The sequence below is a fragment of the Canis lupus genome, chromosome 2, assembly GCF_048164855.1.
Source record: "Canis lupus baileyi chromosome 2, mCanLup2.hap1, whole genome shotgun sequence".
Taxonomy (NCBI): Eukaryota; Metazoa; Chordata; class Mammalia; order Carnivora; family Canidae; genus Canis; species Canis lupus.
The window spans coordinates 31,469,142-31,488,383 of record NC_132839.1 but is presented as its reverse complement, the minus strand read 5'-3'; the positions used below and the strand labels follow the sequence as shown (position 1 = coordinate 31,488,383).

Genomic DNA, 19,242 nt, shown 5'->3' with positions numbered 1-19,242 from the left:
ATTTATGATAGTCACACACACACACAGAGAGGCAGAGACATAGGCAGAGGGAGAAGCAGGCTTCATGCACCAGGAGCCCAATGTGGGATTCTATCCCGGGTCTCCAGGATCGCGCCCTGGGCCAAAGGCAGGCGCCAAACCGCTGCGCCACCCAGGGATCCCCATTGGGCCTTATTTGAAGAAGAAGGATGAATCCCAGGAGAGCAAGCGGCAGCATCTCAGCCCGCAGAAGACCGCAGAAACTGGACGGGCTGTGCGAGTGCATCCTCTGTGCTTGCTGCAGCCCCAGCGCCCAGCTACTGGCGGATGGAGACCCACACCTGGGGCCTGCGGCTCTCAGCTCTCGCGCAGGCCCGCCGCTGGGTGACCGACCCCAGAGACGACTTAACCGAGCAGCGCCTGGCCAAGCTGCAGGGCCCGTTCTCTCTGTACCGCTGCCACACCATCATGAACTGCACAAGGACCTGCCCCAAGGGGCTGAATCCAGGCAAAGCTATTGCTGAAATGAAGAAAATGACGGCCACCTATAAGGGGAAGAAAGCGTCAGTGTGATGCTGAGCGTGAAGTAGCCGGCTCGGCTGGACACACTTTACATCTAACTTGAGTCCCTTCATAGGCCTTGATTTTCCATGAGCACAGCATGTATAATAAACATTTTAAGAAATAAATAAATGTTATTCTATTAACAACAACAACAACAAAATCATTAGGACCAAAAGCTCAATTTATAATATGAAACCATTTCAGCCAGGAGAAACATAATCCACTTTACTGCGTTTTTTGTAGTTATCATCGTTTGTCCTTGCAGACATGATGAGCTAGTCATCAAAGCCCAGATGTCCCAAATACTCTGTTAAAGCCCAAGACATTGGTCATTTCATAATGGGTCTTTCAAAATCTGGTTCAGATTGCTTCACTGGCATTGCTTCAAAATAGAATCAGCTCTAAGGGAGAGCCCACCCTCGCCCTGTGGACCTTTCTGCCTTCTAGCAGGCTAGAGAATGGACCCCTTCCCTCCTCCTCCTGCCCTGGCTCCGGATGCACACGCCATGCCCCACTGTGTATTCCAGCTAATTGTCATGAGGGTGGAGTCCCACCAGAGCGTGACTTCCGAGGGAGCAGGCTGCTCTTCCACCCGGCTCCTACCACCCGTTCTCCCACTGCTTAGCTTCTGCAGGCCATAGGCACTCAGAAATGTGGACTGGATTGAATGGTACCATGGCCCAGGAATTACTTTTTTAATTTTTTTTTTTTTTTTTTTTTATGATAGTCACAGAGAGAGAGAGAGGCAGAGACACAGGCAGAGGGAGAAGCAGGCTCCATGCACCGGGAGCCCGACGTGGGATTCGATCCCGGGTCTCCAGGATCGCGCCCTGGGCCAAAGGCAGGCGCCAAACCGCTGTGCCACCCAGGGATCCTGGAGTTACTTTTTTAAATGGTCCTTTGAATGACAAGTTCTTTCACTATTTTTTATTTTCCTAGACCTTTCTTAAAGAATCACATGTGATTTCCTTAGGACTATAGCAGAGGTAATTATTAATGATGAATACTTAAAATGATTACATGCAAATTATATGAAAGAGATGGAGAGAGGGTAAAGTAAAGCGCATTTCCAATAAGGAAATGTATTTTGTCCTCCTTCCTCTACCCTGAATATTTCCAGTGAGTATTTCCATATGAAGAGTGGCCTGCGGGGCTGTTACAGATTCCATTCTGCTGATGGAGACAAGACAGAGGGGGCGTCTTTCTGCAGACCTAACTGGCCAGGACAGGAACAGGCGACTACTCAGTGGCAGCATCAAACTAATTTGCCTCCCCAAAATTAGACCAAGAAACATCAGAATTAATTCGCTTCTGGGTTCATACTGAGAGGCAGTGGTGTTCATCCTACTCCCGTATTGGAGGAATTGCATTGATCACAAGAGAAGGCCTCTGTCTTTCTTGAGGGAACCTTCCCTTGTGGCAACACCAGGAAAATGTTTTCACCCCTGTTGCATCTCACTCCTGGTGAGGATACCCTAATACGTGTCCTGAGAATGCTTGTCACGTAAGATATTTTGGGCTGCAGGGTCAGGTAAGCATGGGTGATGTTGTTTTTTCCCCTTAATGGAGGAAAGATGCACACAAAGCATGAGTAGTATGTCAAAGGTCCTGAGAAGGCCTGTAAAAGCAGTAACAACAATCAAAAGATTCAGTTTTGCTTAATTTAGTGTTCCATTCAGGCATTTGTTTTACAGATAATTTTAGAAAGTGTCAGACATTTTTTAGAAAGTACTGGGAATTTAGCCAAGAACCAAATACGAGTTCCTTTTCTCATGGAGTTTACATTTTCTGGGGATAATCAAATGATAAACAAGTAAAAATATATATATAACATGTTATCAGATAATGGAAGATGATAATAAAAACAGCATAGAATCAGAATGTGATGATGTGGGGGCACTGTTTTAGATAGTGCGATCTAGGGCTCTGCATAGAGGTGGCATTTGTGAAGGAACCAAAAGGAAGTAAGGGAGGGCTGTCAGTTATGAGGAAGGGAGGAGAGCATTCTAAGCAGAGAGAATAGCAAGTGCAAAAGCCCTGAGGCAAAAGAGTACTGGCATGTTGTAGTAGACTGGGGTGGAATGAGGGAGTGTGGTGGAAGATGAGAGAAGAGAGGACATGGGCCAGGCGCTGTAGGGACAGAGGGGCTGGGGAGAAGCCCCTGAGTGATATTATCTGCCCTATCTTTGGAAAGGATTACTCTGCCTGCTGTTTGGAGAAGAGCCTGTAAGGTAGAGGTAGAACTGGGAAGACCACTGCAATGTCCAGGTGAGACAAGATGGTGACTTGGACCACGTGGTGAGCAGTGGAGATCGTGAGAAAGTGACATCTGTATTCCCATCTTAATCATCCATGAACTTTCTTTTTGATGAACACTTATTGATATCTCTTGGAGTGCCTTTTAGAATACACTGCTGTATGTAATCAGGTGTGATCATGTATTTCTGTCAAGTGGTGAAAGTGCATTTATACCCTCCTCCTTGGTGCTAATCTGTAGTGGATGACAATGTCAGAGAGGTGACACACCCAAAAGCTAATGGAAGAAATTGAACAATTTAACTTCAGCACGTATGGTCAAGTTTGAGTTTGACTGTTGGCTCTGGTGGTGTGACAGTTATAGAAGCCATTGGAAATCCATTCGTGTTATTGCTTTTGTTTATTTTGTTCTGATGCTGGCACAGTTGTGCCAAAGGCTCTCGTGCACTACGTGTTTATTTTTATTTCAGTGTGTACTGAGTTCCTGCTCTGGCCTTAATAAGCTAATTCCTTAGTCTATGAATGCTTTACTTGTCCACCTTTTGCCAGGTCAAGTCAGTTTAGATCCCAGTCTATCTCAGATTACCATAATAACATGTGCCAGTACATAGCTTTTATTACATTATAAAATAATTATCTGATTAGTGCTTGGATGCTCCATTGAATGGAAAATTTCTTGATGGCGAGGAACTGTGCCTTGAATTTCTGTATGCACAGAGTCTAGGGAGAGTCCTACTATTAAGTAGGTAAAAATAGCTGTTAGTTGAATGAGTGACCAAGATTACCTTGGGGACTAAGGATATGAGATGAACTCAAACCCAGTCTCTTCCTTTAAAGAACTACTAGTCTGGATGGATGAAATCTGACATCCTCGTGACTTGCTTTAGGCCCAGATCTGTTCTCATATATTGGTGGAATATTCAATAGTATACTTGGGAGGTTTTAAACCAAGAAGTCCCTCTTGTCCCCCAGTATTTAACTTATCAACCCAATTACTGAGCCTGGAATTCCACAATTTCCATGTTTTCTTGAACTAAAGAGTTAAGAGAGATCTCAGGGAAGGGAGGAATACTTTAGGAACTCCTTGGCCGTCCGTCTATGTATATGCCTGTGTGAATCATTGAGCAGCTCCTTTCCATAATGGCATTAAAGGAGGAAAGTTTTGTTGGAAAAAAAAGGGGGAAGGGCACCCATTCTTCCATGGCTGCCTTGATTACACAGAATTATCCTGTAGTAAGAGAGCCCTAGACTCGTAACTGTAGAGAACACACCGATGGTCACCAGAGGGGAGGCAGGCAGGGCGATGGGTGAGATAGGTGATGGAGATTCAGGAATGCACTTGTGATGAGCACTGGGTGACGTATGGAAGTGTTGGGTTGGGTCCCTATATCATCCACTTGAAACCGAATACAACACTGTATGTTAACTAACTGGCATTTAGATAAAAACAAAGCAAAACTTAAAAAGAAAAAAAATAACTAGTTGGGGGGAAAAAACCCCTTATGCAGCAGCAGGTGGAACACTGAATCCATGAACACTCCATTCTTTTGCTTTGTGAGTCACACTTTGAGCCACGAAAACACTGGTCTCCAAGCTGCCCCTACATTTACCCACAGCACCAGTGGAAGCATTGAGGAAGTCTCTGGGGCCTGCCTCCTAGAGGCCACAAGCAAAGGGAACAATGAGAAGAGCATCCCTGGGGGTGATGCTCTGGGGGTTTTATCATGTGCTCAGAGGTGCTGAAGTAAACAAAGGCAGCTGCTTTTGTAGCCATTGCCCTAGGCAGTTCGCGCAGGGAAATATTTACATAGTAGAACATGGACAAAGCAAAAAGAGAAAATAAGCCATTTGCAGACATTAAGGGGAGAAGAGTGCAAGCCTGGGGGAGCCTGCTTCTTTCCCCGTTGACATCAAGGGAGTTATCTGAGGTCCAGGAGAAAGTGGGTTTCTGTTATCCGTGTAACATGAGCAACATGAATGAGGCAGGTTTGATAAACCTGGCTCTGCCTTTAAATTGCATTAAAACTGCCTAACTCTGGGAAACAAACTAGGGGTGGTGGAAGGGGAGGAGGGCGGGGGGTGAGGGTGACTGGGTGACGGGCACTGAGGGGGGCACTTGACAGGATGAGCACTGGGTGTTATTCTGTATGTTGGCAAATTGAACACCAATAAAAATAAATTTATTATTTTTAAAAAATGTGAGTATGCTAATCACATTGCCTGACTAGCTCAGAAAAGACAAGCAGCTGACTAGACATCCGCTGGGAGCCTTCCTTGCAGCCAGACCTCAGGGTGCGTATCGCAGCAACAGCCTCCACGAAGAGTGCCGTGCTTCCTGCCTCCCAGTCTGGCTCTGGCCAGGGAAGTGCACCACCAACCTATGTCTAATGATCATTTTTCCTTTCAAAGATGGAAATTGCCAGCACTATCGCTGCTGGACTGTGAATCATACTTATAAATGACATCCCTTTACACATCTTTAAGTTCACTGGCACTTACTGAGGAGGCACCAAGTGTTGTCTTTGATGTTCTTTTATGTAATCCTCTGGACAGGGCTTTTATTTCCCATTTTACAAATAATGTAATTGAGAACTGAAGACTGTAAATGATTTGCCTAGTGTTGCAAAGCTAACACATGGCAAAAAGCAGGATTGGAAGCCTGGTGCATGTCTGACTTATAAACGGGACTGCTGTTTATGTCTAATCATTTAGGTCATTTTAATATGTTGAGGACACCTGTTTGCTCAAGGGATGTTGTGAAGTTTCTATACCAATGAAGGAATAACGAGGTGTTTATTTCCCTGAGATAGTGTGTGCATTACGTGACTCTTTTAGTGTTCTCTATTTGCGTTTAAGTAATTGCCCGACACCCAGTGTTTGGCTCCTTAGCCAATTTTTAAATATGCAGGAGGTGACTATCTAAGTTATAAATTGCCTACGTCCTCTTCTTTCTCTTCTGATCCCAGTGATGGGCAAGCAGAGGAAAGGGAAACGTCTTATTTTGTAGTAGCTCTGATGTGAGATTGAGTGAATATGGAGAAGATGGGTAACTGATCACAGGTCCTTGGTAAGTGCCTATTTGGTACATTGGAGGGTTAGATTTTTCTCTTGATTGCTCTGTATGTTCTGAGGAACTTTTCTTCCAACTGTCCTCCTCCTTCTTCAAAACCTGTCTTTAAAAACATTTAATAAATGCTGCTTTTATTTTGAAGCTGTCTTATTCATTATCAGATGATTATAGTCAGAACAAAGATGGGAACATGTGTGAAAAGCAGGGCTTAATAAGATACAGTCAAAGCAAAGAAAGCATTTCCAATGTTTACATAAATAGGGTTTTATGAAGCCCTATTCTTCATTCTTTTAGATCTCCTACCTTAAACCCATCCCACTTAGAGTAAAACCAAAGCCCTTATGTGGCCCCAAAGTCCTTGATGATCTGTCCCCAGTCAGTTCCCTTGTCCCCGCCCTGCCCCCACTACTCAGTTCCCTGGCCTCCTTGCCTCTCTCCACCTGAGGCCCTTTTCTTGCTGCTCCATGTGTCTGGAAAGCTCTGAGCCCCTGGAGAGCAGTATGGCTTATGCCCTAGCCTTAATCAGGCTTCTCTCCAATTTTCCTCTATTCAGAGGCTCTCACCCAGGCCACTCCTCTTAGAATAATAGCCCCCCCTGCACACTCTAACCCTACCCTGTGCAATAGGCTAGCTACCAGCCAGGTGTGGTTATTTAGATTAAAGTTTTGCCTTCATTTTATTAGATAGCACAGATCTAGAACATGTCCATCATCACAGAGAGTTCTGTGGGACAGTGCTGCTCCAGCCTCCCACCCTGCTTTATTTGTAACACTTACCATTACATGAAATCCTGTATTTATTTGTTTTGTTCCCTGCCCCATCACTAGGAAGAAAGATCCCTTCCGCCAGGGACTTCGTGTATTTTGTTCTGTCTCTTATTTTCAGCTCCTACATGAGTGTCTGGCATATAGTAGGTGCTTAATAAATACTTCTTGAATGAATGATTGGCTATTTGGGGGGAATCTTAATCCCAGAGGAGATGAGAAGAATTGTTGAGGGAAGTTGCTCTTCCTTCCACTCATCCCAGCCTTTGAAAGGTTTTTTGTCAACCCATGTGCTTCTGGGAAGGAATTCAGTTCCTGGCTTTGTTTCTCTTCAAGTTTCCTCCTTTACATGATTCATAAGTCCTAGTGAAAGGAGCAGAACTGACCGCATTCACTCTGAGTGGTTATCACCACATCCCCAGATGGTCCCTTTCCAATCTGGCAGGCTCTGTTTGATGCCAAGGAGACTCATCTACCAGAATGTCTTTGATCATTTGGGGGAAGAAAATATCTCACTCTTATTTAAGAGTAGGAATTGGGGCAGCCCGGGTGGCTCAGCGATTTAGCACCTGCCTTCGGCCCAGGGTGTAATCTTGGAGTCCCGGGATCGAGTCTCATGTCGGGCTCCCTGCGTGGAGCCTGCTTCTCCCTCTCCACAGAGCCTGTGTCTCTGCCTCTCTCTCTCTCTCTCTCTCTCATGAATAAATAAATAAAATCTTAAAATAAAAAGAGTACAAATTGTGTACCACAAATTTGTAGATGATTATGTCCAATAACAGATTGTTTTGATGCTCCTTAGGCATCTGGCTTCCCCAAAGGGTGACAGCAATGTGGTAACTACTTAGGGACAGGAATCCAGGATACTGTACTCTTTGTTGGCTCCACTGAAGACACTGAGTCGACTTGCCAGTTCTTCTGCAATGTTCCTCCTTTTAACACTGGACCAGAGATGGGCCCAGGTACATAGAAAGTTCTAGAGAGGACAACTGAACTAGAACTGTCAGGATGGTTCGGAGGTTTCCCTTTCTGAAGTCTCTATAAGCAAGTTCGCCCCAGCACTTAGAGCTCATCTGCTCTACTCCATGACTGAAATTCAGTGAGTTCCCTTCCCACAAAGGCCAATGTTTTACTGTGAGGGAGAGCACACTTCCTGGCCCACTGAATGGATCTGATGGACACTAAACTTTGTGGCCAGAATATATGAGAAATATCTGAGAAACAAATATATGAGAAATAACATATATATGAAAAAACAGAATATATGAGAAATATCTGAGAAACAAATAGACAAATACACAAATGAATAAAAAATTTTAAAATATATATATTGGACAGCCCCGGTGGCGCAGCGGTTTAGCGCCGCCTGCAGCCCGGGGTGTGATCCTGGAGACCCAAGATCGAGTCCCACGTCGGGCTCCCTGCAGGGAGCCTGCTTCTCCCTCTGCCTGTGTCTCTGCCTCTCTCTTCGCTCTCTCTGAATGAATAAATAGATAAATCTTTTAAAAAAAATAAAATAAATAAAAAATATATATTTGTGTGTATGCATCCTGTTCATTAAATAACTGACACAGTATGAAAAAGATATCTAAACTTCACTGAGGGGATCCCTGGGTGGCGCAGCGGTTTGGCGCCTGCCTTTGGCCCAGGGCGCGATCCTGGAGTCCCAGGATCGAGTCCCGCGTCAGGCTCCGGGCATGGAGCCTGCTTCTCCCTCCTGTGTCTCTGCCTCTCTCTCTCTCTTTCTCTATCTTTAATAAATAAAATCTTTACAAAAAAAAAAAAAAAACTTCACTGAGTTACATAAAAGAAGACTTGAATAAATGTAAAGATATATTTTTGGACAGGATGACTATTTTAAGACTTTTAGTTCTCCTGAAATTGATTTGCAAACTTATTACAATTCTAGTTAAAATTCTAATAAAAATTTTCTTGGAAAATGACTAAGCAATTCTTTAAGTTCATTTACAAGACAAATTAGATGAGATGCAAATAAATATTTGCGAAGGATGAGTTCTGAGGGGTACATATACTGATAGACATTAAATTTATAACAAAGTGATAAAAATTAAAGCCAAATGGTATGAGAGCAAGAGGAGGTAAACATTATCAATGTAGCAGAATTCAAAACTGAAGAGAGACTAATATACTTAGGAATTTTTGTCTCTCATAAAAGAAGCATTTTAATAAATGTTTCTGGGACATTTGTTTATTCATTTGTAAAAATCTCTTCCTTGTACAATATAACAAAATAAATTCCAGAACTAAACATTAAACAATGAAATTAAAATGAATTAGAACAAATGTAGACGAATATTTTGGAACTTTAGGAGGGCCTTAATAAACTACTGAAGACAAAAAACATGAAAGAAGAACATTTTAAACAGTCTATAAAAATAGTTAATAAAAAAAAGAGAAAAAAATAGTTAATAGCTTTATATGGCAAAAACACCATAGATGAGGCCATCTGAGAAAAGTCTTTACATCAATGACAAAAGAGTTTATATATAAATAGTTGTTAAAATTCAATAAGAAACAGATCCAGTGTTCTTTTCTTGGGGGTACTTAACAAATTATCACATTGGGTGGCTTAAAACACAGAAACTTATTTTCTCACAGTTCAAGATGTTGCAGGGCTGCACTCTCTCCAAAGGGGAGAATCCCTTCTTGTCACTTTCAGTTTCTGGTGATTCTGGGCATTCTTTAGTTGTGACTGCGTAATCTATGCCTCAGTTTTCTCATGGCTTTACCTCTATGTCTGTGTCTTCTCTCTTCTAGTTTTCAAAGGACACTTACAGTTGGATTTAGGGCCCACCCAGATAATCCAGGATGATCTCATTTCAAGATCCTAAGTTTAATTGCAATTACTCTTTTACAAAAAGGTCACATTCATGGGGCTTGGGGGTTAGGACATGGTTGTATCTTTTGGGGGTCACATTAAACCCACTGTATAAACCTCAATACAAAAATTGGCAAAAGAGGGATGTCTCGGTGGTTCGTGGTTGAGCATCTGCCTTTGGCTTAGGTTGTGATCCCAGGGTCCTGGGGTCGAGTCCCGCATTGGGCTTCCTGCAGGGAGCTGCTTCTCCCTCTGCCTATGTCTTTGCCTCTCTTTCAGTGTCTCTCGTGAATACATAAATAAATCTTCTAAAAAATGGGCAAAAGATCAAAGATTTCACAAGGAGAAAGATGCTCAATTTCACTGGTAATCACATGCAACTTAATTTTTTTTTTTTTTATTTATTTATGATAGTCACAGAGAGAGAGAGAGAGAGAGGCAGAGACATAGGCAGAGGGAGAAGCAGGCTCCATGCACCGGGAGCCTGATGTGGGATTCGATCCCGGGTCTCCAGGATCGCGCCCTGGGCCAAAGGCAGGCGCCAAACCGCTGCGCCACCCAGGGATCCCCTCACATGCAACTTAAAATGATAAAACACCATTTTTCTGTAATTTGGCAGAAATCTCAACTACTAATTTTCAATATAGGTGGGAACACAAGGAAATAGGGGCTCTCCCTTATGCTTCTGGAAGTTACAAATTGCCACAGCCTTTCTGAAGGACAGTGTGATATTATATGTAAAAATCATTAGAACTAGGTTCTTCCTTGACCTCTTGAATTTTCAGTAAGATCTACCACGAGGGGGTGCCTCACCACATTATTAATAATACTGAAATAGTAGAAATAACCTAAATGTCCAATGACAGAAGACAGGCTAAATGAATTATGGTATATCATAAATAAAAGTGCTGGAAGAATATTTAAAAGTATGGGAAAATTTAAATATAAAATGTATGATTATAGCAGGTTATGAAAGTGCCATCCTATGGGTCAAGAGGGTAGATTGAGCATATGCTAAGCCCTATTTCATATACATGGATGATATATCAAAATATATCAAAATATTATTTTGGTAATAAATAGCTGACCTCAAAAGAAAGAAAAAGAAATTGTTGGGTCCCAGAAATGGAAAGTGCGGACATAGTAGTGTGTGGGAGATGACACTGTGCCTTTGAGTTGTGACCAGGACATGGTCAGCAGGTAAGCTGCGTGTCGGGAGCACACTGCCCATCCCCACCGGAAAGAAAAACTAGTTCAGACTTCTGTGAACCCTTTGGAGCTTAAACAGGGGCAAACCCTGCTGTAAAAAAAACTGTAAAGGAAAACCTCTACAACTCCAAATTCAAGCAAGAGAGGATTCCTTTAAAGCCATAATTCTGAATTTTGCCTGGCCTCAATGACCATTTTTCACTCTTAAAATTATCAAAAACAAAATAACTTTCATTTTAATTGGTTATATCTATTGATACTTATTACCATTTTAGAAACTAGATCCGAGGAACTTAATTTTAAGACACAAGGAATTCCAAATACACATTTCATTAACTCTTAGATCAATGATGTCACCACACATGTAGCCTCTGGAAAATGCCACTGTACGCTCATGAAAAAAATGAGAGTGAAAACCTCACATAACATTTTTTCTATTATGAAAATTATTTTGACTTCACAGATTCCTGGACTGGTTGTTGGGGTTTGCTGGTGAACCCTAGAACACTCTTCAAGAACCACTGCTATAGAAGATATGCTCGTAGCCAAGAATTACTAAACCTATAGTGAAGGCCTTTACTATTTGAGATAGTCTACTAACCCAGTGAATGGGAAAATTCACACTCAAAGACTTAGAGATAATAGAATAGTCTGAGAAAGGCTTTAAATCCAAATGTACAGCATGATCTAAAGGAGTAATATGCAGAAGCATCTGCATAGCCTAGAGATTGGAATTAGAATTGCTGATTGGTAAAAATAGGGATCTCTGTGTGGTAGAGATAATTATGGTTTCTATTTTATCCATTGTAACTTTCTGAATTTTCAATTATTTCTTAAGGATGTTTAGTTTTATAATCAGAGAGAATATTGCTATACATACAGAATATTGCTCTCTTTGACTCGCTTGAGAATAGTGTTCTAAGACTTTCAGAAAAGTTCTATGTGTAATCAGTTTTGTTATTTTAAGAAGGCCTTTAGACTTGACTTCACTGATATGAAGTTTGTAGAGATTTCAACAATTGCTGAGCCTTGGTTACCCTGGTTTAGGAGAGTTGTTCTTCATAGAGCAAATTAATTGTGCCAAAATTGCATTAAAAGAATGTTAATATACTTAAAATCAAAATTTCCAGGCTCTCTAAATGACTTACTACTTAAAAATATGCAGATATGCTAAAAACTCTTTATTTTCATAGCAAATATCTCATAAGAGATTACATTTTATAAACTTAATTTCAATTTTTGATAGACCTGAAGTATTATATTTCATTTTTTAAAAAGATTTTATTTATTTATTCATGAGAGACACACACACACACAGAGACACAGGCAGAGCGAGAAACAGGCTCCATGCAGGAAGCCCAATGTGGGACCCGATCCTGGGACTCCAGAATCATGCCCTGGGCTGAAGGCAGATGCCAAACTGCTGAGTCACCCAGGCATCCCTATATTTCATTTTTAAAATATATTTTAATGTAGAATATCTGCCTTTCATTCTGCTTCTCTCAATTAATTCTGATTAGTGAGTCTTATGGTATTTTTTAGTAGACAAGTCAAAATTTGAAAGGATCTTGACATTTATTTTAATATAGGACTGCTCGTCAGTGTCCTGTTGAGAGTGGGGACATTTTTTGTTAGGAAAGTTTGGGAAATGGTTGGATAACAACCATTTCAACAAAGGTCTTTACAAAAAGCTTGAACTGTGACACTTCTAGAGAAGGACCTATATAGCATATAAATGAAGCTATAAACTTCATAAAGTTTATGCTTCATAGCATAAACTTCACAAATTTATTTGACTATAGAACTTTTCCACTCAGAGCACCTGGAGGACCACATATTACAGACTGCACTTTGGGGAAATGCCGATCAAGCAAGTCCTTCATGAAGAAAGGGGCAATCAGATGGTTGGCCCCCTTACAGTGCTTATGTCTTCCCCTCCCTTCCAAAAGCTACTTTTCAGAATGCTGTCTCACTGCAAACGTGCATTTCTGCATTTTCACTCCGATCACCTTCAAATGGTGTCTACTGTACAAGACTAGGCTATATGAAGTAGCAGGTGTAGACATTCTTATGTAGTAGTTAGAGCTCCTATGAGGCCATGCCCATTGTTTCATCTTTCTCCACCAAAGTCCAGAGCTCAGATATGCTAATCTCTTTTGTTGACAGTTAATATAAGGTTCAGAAGTTTCAAACCGGTGCTGAATAAGCATTTCAATCAATGTTTTCTGCCAGAATAAGCATCTTCATAATCTAGCTGGTGTTCTGCACCTTATCTGTTGGACTATGTTCTTTTAATAACCACCAGAGCATTTCATTCAATGTGAATTATACCTCAACAAAATTGATTTTAAGCCTTTAAAAAAATGGTCTTTAGACAGTGAAACAGCCTTAATAAAGAGGTATCTAGTTGTTTACAGTCAGCTCTACTTGCAATGTGGGTGGTAAATACTGAGTATTGCTTTTCTTTTTTATATGAATCATAGACTAAAGTGTATGTTAGTTTGGACTAATGCATTATAGAGTCCCTCAAATATTTCTGGACTTTTTGCAAATTTTAATGTTCATGTCATTGTCTTTTTATTTTAATGAAGCTCTATTTTGTGGCATTACAATAATGTCATCACAAATAATTAGTTTTATGTTCTAGTGGATAAGAGATGGAAAGTGATAAGGCTCTCATTGGGGTGGCTGGCATGCTCTATTACAGTCCTGACCAAATTGTATAGCGTCAACTTAGGGTGATGTGCTATTCCCCACTTCCCAAAGTCCGCTGTTCCCCAGGAGAGCCAGATATGGGAAAAACACTTGCAGCGGCTTGCTTTCCCACCTATGCACATACCCTCACTCCTCCCTAGGAAGGAAGGAGCAATTTCTCTGGCAAATTGGGGGAAGATCTTGGCCTGCCGGCCTCAGCCCCATGGAGGTGCTTGCCCAGATCTGCTACTCCGGCAGCATGGAAAGCTCCCTGTACAGCCTTCCTTCCAGGAAGAAGTCCTGCGTGCCGCCCAGTTCCAGGACTGGGAAGAGGTGTGGCATCAGGGATGAAGTGCGGGCAGAACTCTGCATCAGCTCTAACTGATCACCATTTATCTCCTCTGCTGAATGTCTCCTTTAGATCTAAACTTAAGAGGGAAAGGTGGTTGTTAGATAATGAGCCTCTCTCCCTAAACCCAACATGCTACAGGTCTGCAAGTACTTTTGAGGGTGTCTATCACCTAGATGTGGGAGGAGGGGCTGTCTTCTGCCCCAGCTTTGCAATTTCCGATCTCTGTTGCCCTCATGGGCTCCCATTTCTACTAGGAGCTGGTAGTTGTAGCATAAGTGATTGGGCTTTGGAGTAGGCTTAGGAAGGTGTGGATTCTTACTGGGCACGTTTTGCTTTTCCCACCCAGAAAATGGAAATTTAAAAAGCATACTACTGCTGTCAAGATTCTTGTTGTGTGATAATACCTCTGAAGTGCCTAGCACAGGGCCAATGTAATAATGGGGAAGCTATTATTATTGCTGTCATTACTCTGTGTGTGCACAGTGGCTTCAGAGCTGCATAATCAGTTATTCAATTGATGAACTCTCCCAGCATCCAGAAGATTCCAGAACATATTGGTGAGGAGGACCTATCCCATATCTTTTGATAATGGTGGTGATGAGAGGTAAAGCAGAAGGGAAGACTGGAGGTTTGGAGACAGCATGGGGACATGAGAGAAACATTTGTGTGTGTGTTGGGGAGGGTTATGTGTGATGGGAACATGTATAGGATGGCTTTGATGTAGTGTGTGGTGTTAGTGAATATATACTGTGTGGCATGAATCATCAAAGAGAAAAAAAAGAACTGAACTCTCTCTTGCCAGAATAACTCTCATTTATGTGTATAAATCATTATTTGTGAAAAATGATTATCACACACATGCAAATAGAGCTGATTGTGCATGTCATTAAGTATATCAGATAAACTGTGCTGTAAATATTATTTGGTTGTAACAGCCCCTTCTATAAATATAGGTTTTAATCAGCTGTGGGTCCTACTGTCTAGCATGATTAGCAGGGCATCTAAACAAGTAATTATTAAACCCTTACTGAAGGGGATACGGTTAATGCTCTGCCTAGATACTCTTGCATCCCCTTCATTGTCTCTGCTCTCCTCTCCTGGCTCCAGGGTGCATCTGCCTCCACTAACCAGCATCTGTTCCCCTCCAAAGGACTGTCCTTGGGCCTCTAGAGCTGCCTTGCTTTTTGGTGTAGGGGGCTGGAAGTGTCTGGAGCCCAACCTCACCTTGGTGGCCCTTAGGTAATGATGGGGGTAGGATTGTGAAAGCCTTGCACCTTTGCCTTGAGTAGGAATAACTCTGAGGGGAGGCTGAAGCTCGCCCCCCACCCCCAGGACCCTGCCTAAGACTACAGTCCTGCCTCAATTGTCCTTTACCGCCGCCCTTAACAGATGATTTGCCCCTGATTCCTTATCACAGATTCTGCTTCTGGGGAACCTGAATCAAAGTCACTTACTATATGTCAAATATTCTCCTCGATACAGTGTAAATACTGCTTATTGATCCCCACAACACTTTAAGGTGATTATATCATTATCCTTATTTCATTGAGAAATATACTGTCTTAAGGAGAGCGGACAGCGGCAATTCACTGGAGGTGGTTGGAGGTTCATTGCTTTGCCTTCTTTCCTGTCCTTCTTGCCCACTGACATCTTATTTAGCATGACTACAGGATTATCTTTTGAGGTACAGCTACCATGTTAAGATGGTTTATCTGAGCAAACAAGACCAAATTTTGGAATTATCTATATAAAGCCCATCACCAATGAAGATATCACAATAATTCACCTTGTTTCAGGACTTATAAATGATGATGTAACCAAGAGGCTATAAAACATTCTTTTGCATAGGAAAAACAAGCTATCCTAATGACCAGGAGAATGCTTCTGCATTTACTAAGACCTTAGCAAGAGCACTGGGTAAAGCCCATAAGGGTAAGGGGCAAGTCTTTGGGGTCAGACACATCTGGCTGGAGTCTCAGCATCTCTGCTGACAAGCATTGTGACCCTGGGCCAGTTATTTAATCTCATTAAACCTTAATCTTCCCACATGTAAAATGGAGACTATAATACCTATTTTGGATAATTGAAATAAGGATTAAATAAAAGAATTAAAAATGTGTATAAAGTTCTTGGCACAATGTCTGGCATAGAGTACACATGAAATCAAACCTTTGGCTTTTTAGATTTTATTGATTTATTTGAGAGAGAGGGAGAGAGCAAGGGCAGGGAGAAGGGCAGAGGGAGAAGTAGGCTCCCCACTGAGCAGGGAACCCGACTTGGGGCTCCATCCCAGGACCCCAGGATCATGACCCATGCCAAAGGCAGACGCTTAACTGACTGAACCACCCAGGCACCACAGATCCTGTCTTTTCAGCAGGGATGCCTGTGCTCCCACACCATTTTACCAGTCTGTTGTCCTGATGGCACGGTTTCCCAAGCTGGATCCTGTGAAGTATTAAAGTCTTTACCAGAGGACTTTCGCTGCCTTTAATATGCAAAGTTGAGACAAATAACTCAACATTTCCAAAGTGACTCGGCTGTAAAACCCTTTATTTCATGGAGCACTTATTCATACTTCAGTGAACCACTCAGGCGCCCCTCAAACCATTTTTTATTAAAATGATGTCCGGCACATATTATGTGGCGTAACTCAGTGATTCAGCCCGAAACAGAAGTACATCATTTGCAGACCTTGATGGTGCAATAATACGCAGCTGCTCATGGACCTCCTCATAGGCCGTAGGCAGGCCACATCTTGAAAACTCTGCATTAATGCAGACTTGACCTTCTGACATAGATGCCGATATACCATTTTCCATTTACCGGAGAGAGGAATGCCATAGACAACTGTGCCCCCTGAATAATCTGCCCACTAGCCCGCTGCCTTGCACATTTCCCAAGATTGCTTAGGAAAGACGATACAGACTTGTTCTCTTGTTCAACATTTAATTTTGGGATCGATGTAAATTCACATGTAGTGGTTAGAAATAATACAGATCCCCTATACCAGTTTCCTCCAGTGGCAACATCTATAAACATCTGATTTTAAACATATTTTTTGAGTAAGTATTCATACCTTCCCTGACATAGGCAAAAACACTGAAAAATCTTCTTTGTTTTAGGGAGAATGCAAACCACAAGACCCAGTCTCTTTTGTCAAGAATCTGAAAATCAACTGGAGTCTTGATTTTTGGCATCAGGAACTTTGAGTCACAAAGGAAAACTTATATATATACACATCCTTTATTTTGCCTCAGAAATAAAACTAAAGACTTTTACATGCATTTTTTTTTCAAAACCATAATGTTTGCGAAGTTCTTTTTTCTTTTTTTCATTGCTCGCATGACTAGATTGCATAGAAGGTGAGAATTACCTATCTTGCGGTCAGAGCCGGGCCTTTCGAGGCAGCGAGCATGTTTCCTGACCGAGAGGTGGTGGCTTCCACACAAGGACCTTTAGGGGGGTTCTTCGAGCATGTGGTAAAAATATTGGGGGCTGGGAACAAAAGCAGAAAAGCCAAATACAGTCAATTTCGTTACCAGTTTCGAAAAGCAGCTATTGCAGAAACTTCCAGGCACTGACAAGCGCAGCGGCCGCGGTAGCACCCCCGGGAGCCAGGCTCGTGCCCTGCCCGCCCCGCGCCCCCCTGCCCTGCCCTGCCCTGCCTGCCCCGCACCCCCCTGCCCTGCCCTGCCCGCCCCGCGCCCCCCCTGCCCTGCCTGCCCCGCCCGCCCCGCGCCCCCTGCCCTATCCTGCCCGCCCCGCGCCCCCCTGCCCTGCCTGCCCCGCCCGCCCCGCGCCCCCCTGCCCTGCCCTGCCCACCCCGCGCCCCCTCTGCCCTGCCTGCCCCGCCCGCCCCGCGCCCCCCCTGCCCTGCCCTGCCCGCCCCGCACCCCCCTGCCCTACCTGCCCCGCCCGCCCCGCGCCCCCCTGCCCTGCCCCGCCCGCCCCGCGCCCCCCTGCCCTGCCCTGCCCGCCCCGCACCCCCCTGCCCTGCCTGCCCCGCTCGCCCCGCGCCCCCCTGCCCTGCCCTGCCCGCCCCGCGCCCGCCCACCCCCGGAGAGCAGGGCCGCAGGCCTTAGTCACCGCGTGAAGGGCGCTGGGCTTGTCCAGTTCTGCACTGGAGTTCAGTTCGCCGACACCTAGCACCTAGCATACGACCCAGCGCCCATCCCGCCGAGCGCCCCCCTCGGTGCCGGCACCCATCACCCCCACCCCCCGCGCCCCCCCTTCCGCCCCCCTTGTTCGTTTCCCAGGGTGAGGGGTCTCTCGTGTGCGGTCACCGATATTTCCCGCTCATTTCCTCTCCTTTCCCCTTTATTGTGTGAAGTGTTTCCAAGTTGCTTCTCATTTTTAAAGTGGGAAACGTCTCTGGGTCCCCACATCGTTTATCCTCCTTCCACCTCCTTCGCTCTTCTTTCCTGCTCCTCCTCGAGTCCTTGAGCCTCCATCCTCCACCTCTTTTTCAACTGCCTTCCCGTCTTTTCTTACCCAGCTCATGGATCCTCCCATCTCTCCCTCCCCCTGCCTCTCAACTCTCCAAAAAAGGAGAGCAAGCACAAAAACCCTCCATTGAGACATTTGGCAAAAAGCCTTGTAATCATATGTTTATTTTAATTTCATTTTGTCGTCTTCCAAAACAGGCCTGTGCAGAACCACGTTTCTGTTTGCCTCCTAAGCATGTGAAGTTATTCAGGGGTAACGATACACAGTCCATTTGTAAACAAACATCTTTTTGTCTTTTTTTGCTGTTTTGTGTGTGTGTGTGTGTGATATCTGAATGAGCAATTTAAGTGTATGTTTGTATAGCTACTTACCAAGTATTTTATACTGGGTTACAAAAAGGAGGAGGTATGGGTGGTTATCTTGTAACTCATGGTTTGCAACGCTGCAACAGAGTGGAGCTTGGGGAGTAAATGAGGGAGGAGTACACTCTCTCATCTTTATGTCATCTGTCTACAATGGTGGGCCGCCAGAGGAGACAGCTCAGTGGACAGGTGAAAGATCACTTGCCATGAGTTCAGCCCAAATGTGAGCCAAGACCCAGGGTGCTCTTGGTGAGAAAGAAACCCAGATGTTAGGTCATGGGAGACCCATGACTCTGATACAGCAGTTCAGATGGAGTGGCAGCAGGACAAGGGGCGTATGTGTGTCCGGGGAGGGAGAAGTTAGAGACAAAGCCTAGAGCGCATACAGGGTAGGGTTGGGAAGGGACACGGACTATGGCTTACTTGTCCCTGTTGGCCTGGGAGTGACTCCTGAAAGGACAGATCCTGACCAGACAAACTGTATGTTCTAATTCCATGTTTTTCAAAGGTATCTGTGAAATCATTTGACGAACTCTGCCCATTTTCTACCAATATGACGGTTACATTAGGGAGAAATGCCCAATTGCAGTTTTGGGTGCCATGTGAGTCTTTGTTATTTATTGGAAGGAGATATAATGAAAGTAGAAGGGCAATACATTTTACACACACACACACACACACACACACGATTCAATAGTATCATGTATAGA

The 19,242-nt window shown here is 43.6% G+C and overlaps 1 protein-coding gene across 1 annotated transcript in view; it reads left to right on the top strand.

Annotated features, from left to right (window-relative positions):
* SV2C (synaptic vesicle glycoprotein 2C) overlaps positions 1-19,242 on the top strand; it is a 208,532-nt gene that overhangs the window by 33,176 nt on the left and 156,114 nt on the right. The window lies entirely within an intron of this gene.